This window comes from Mytilus trossulus, chromosome 4 (assembly GCF_036588685.1).
Source record: "Mytilus trossulus isolate FHL-02 chromosome 4, PNRI_Mtr1.1.1.hap1, whole genome shotgun sequence".
Lineage (NCBI taxonomy): Eukaryota > Metazoa > Mollusca > Bivalvia > Mytilida > Mytilidae > Mytilus > Mytilus trossulus.
Window position 1 is genome coordinate 57,239,837 of NC_086376.1, and position 3,052 is coordinate 57,242,888.

Here is a 3,052-nt window from a genome sequence, read left to right on the forward strand (position 1 = left end):
GTCTACCTTTTGCTTCTCTTTAACAATGTTAGAGGTAGCAGTATCTTCATTCTAAAGATCCACTGAGATGTTTTTTCTCTTATTCCTAAAGTTTTGTTCTTGTTTTGACTTTTAGTACTGTAATTAGGTGTTTCTACTTGATAGGGTCACTTTCATTTGAATGCAATGGCTGCATGGAGGCCAAATTTATGGTAGCTTTGAATTTCCTAGATTATGTAATAAACTTTAACACACTGAATATATGATTCTGATAAAGTTGTTTGTATTATTATAAAACACAATTAATAACAAGTATGAATGGTGTAGATGAAGCAATGTTTTTCCTATATGTCTGTTGCTGCCTAAATTCAATGTTTTTCTTGTTGATTTCTTTAAGATAATATTCTATTTCCTAATTTTAGATATGCTTAAAAAATAATTAGGACAATTATACCCTGAACTTCCTATTTAAACAAATACTTATATTGTATCAGCATTATTCTTTATATTTTTTATGATATATATATATAAATTTTCATAAATCATGCATGCAAATATGGATAGTTGCTGTTTCAAAATTTTAAATGATTTTAAATTTAAGGAATGTATCTCTCTCGTGCATAAATATGATAAACTTTTGATCCTATTTGTTTTATCAGCTATCCATCGTTTCTGTCAAGTTTTACACTATTAAATGTGTTCGCCTCAATCATCACAGAAGAGACATTAATTGTTGAAATAAGCATTTTGTGTTTTGAAATTGGTACCGTTCCTGATTTCACCAATCAGTAATTTGATTTAATGATTTAAGGAAAATAGCAAAGTTGAATTGGAGACAATCTGTTTAATTGAATAATAACAGAGAGTTATTTTGAAGTTTGACATGTAGTTATAGTATATATAGATTACATTAGTTATTTGTATTGTGATCACTAGAAAGGGAAAATTGGTGTAAATTATTTTTGTTAATACAAGAATAGAATTCTGTGTACATGTATGATATACATATATGGAAAAAGAAAGTTATTTATCAGATTTGGATACATTTAGAAAAAAAGGAAGCAAATTGCTATGCTACATTTGGAATGACATGGATCTGTATAAAAAAAGGTTAGAATTATACACAGATTTTGGTTAGAGTTATTTCTTAGCTAAGAGATATATATACTGAGTGCCAATGAAAACGCAACACTTTTGTTTTTCAAAAAAATCTTATAATTTTTATTTTATTTATATCAGAACTTTGCATAGTTGGTTGAAAATGACTTTTAAGACATTTGTCGACAACTTTACGGTTGAGTGATTTTTGGAACAAATGCCAAGTAAGGGATAAATTATCAAGTATAGAGTAAGTGAAGCAAATATTTAAAATCAAAACCATTTGTATATAGAAAAAATTAAGACAACACATCAACAATGACAAATCGTCTTTTTATCAGAGACCCAAAGTTCCTTTAGTCATGGCAGCATGTATTTTTATTTTGGAAGACTTTAAGATGTTTGGGGACTCTTCAAAATCTCTTTCAAGTATTTTAAAATGAGTTACCAGGAATTTAGTATTTCATTGGAAAATAAAACTAAACATTTAAAGAGATAAACATGATTTTAAAAAATGGAAAAACTTTTTTTGTTTGTTGCAGAAATAGCTTCTCTGGTGCTTTTCATAATCATTATGCTTGGCTTATTGTGGCCTAGTTACTATTTGATATCATAACATATTTAAAGTAGTATTGCTCATGTTATCATGCATCATTTAGCTGTTGTGCATAATAAGTTTTCTTTGCTTGCTCAAGTTGCAGAAGCCTGAATAATTTTTCGCAACAGAGCAGTGTTTGATCATTGTGTGTTAACAGTAGCATTAGAACTATACTCAATTTTGTCCAAAAATATTTCCAACCTTTTGTTAATAATTTCTTTTGACAAGTCCAACTAGGATATGTTGATTCAATTTGCAGCAGAGTCAAACTTGATCCTTCCCTATCACAAATTATGGAAAAAATTGTAGTTTAAATGTTTAAAATGTTTTAAATAAAGTAATGAAATAATGAACTGTTCAACAATTACAGTATGAAATATGATTGAAAAGATTTCAGATTCTTAAACATACATATTAATAACCTAAATGATTTGTGGAATTGTTAACTCTCTTACTATTTGTCTTCTGGTGCATTCTGTATTTGAGTCTGACAAAGTAAACATTTTAAAGTTCAGCATTCATTGTCAACCTTAGTATTATACAGTAAGGAAGAACTATAGATTGGACAATAGTCATATTCTGAAGGACAAACTGTCACATTTAGAAGACTTCTAGTGCAGTTAACTTTTGTTTTCCTGATATTTCTGTCCAACACCTGTTATTCAGGAACTGAGATGCAGTCCATTTTGTTCAACTGCAACAAATTTATGAAGAAACAATATTTTTCTGAGTTTAAATATTATCTTTTATTGAAATACTTCAAGGTCTCAATTATTCAAGTCTTGTTCATGACTTTTTTCTGGACATTATAAGGGAAACATTTGCACACTGTTACAGTATATAATGTATGAGTATTAACAAGGCGCGTTTTATAAGAAATTCTTTGTTTTGATGCACCTATTTGTATGGTTAAGCAAATGTACAGAATTGTTTTGATGTAATTATAATTTGATACAATGGAGTGTATAAATGTGATACAAGCCTGTATAAACTGTCTGGTGTACATGTATATCATTTATTATAATGTATTGTTATAAATAAATTTAACTATTGCTAAACATGTTTTGTATTTTGTTTAATACAAACTACTTCTTTGACTATCTACTAGAATCTTTGCAGCTATGCCCCAAAACTCTCTTGTACAGGACACATAGTTCAAATGATCAGACTGTAAGGTGTTTTGTTGATGTAATTAAAAGTAAATACAATGTATTATAAGATTCATTGCATATGCTTTATTTAGATCGAAGCAGAATCTGGTCACTTAATTGACTTCTGATTCATTTAGAATGATGGATAACTTGGATTTTTTTTTTAATAGAATGACCAACGAACCAAAAAATAATGAAATACTCAACTTGGAAGAAATTGTAGACA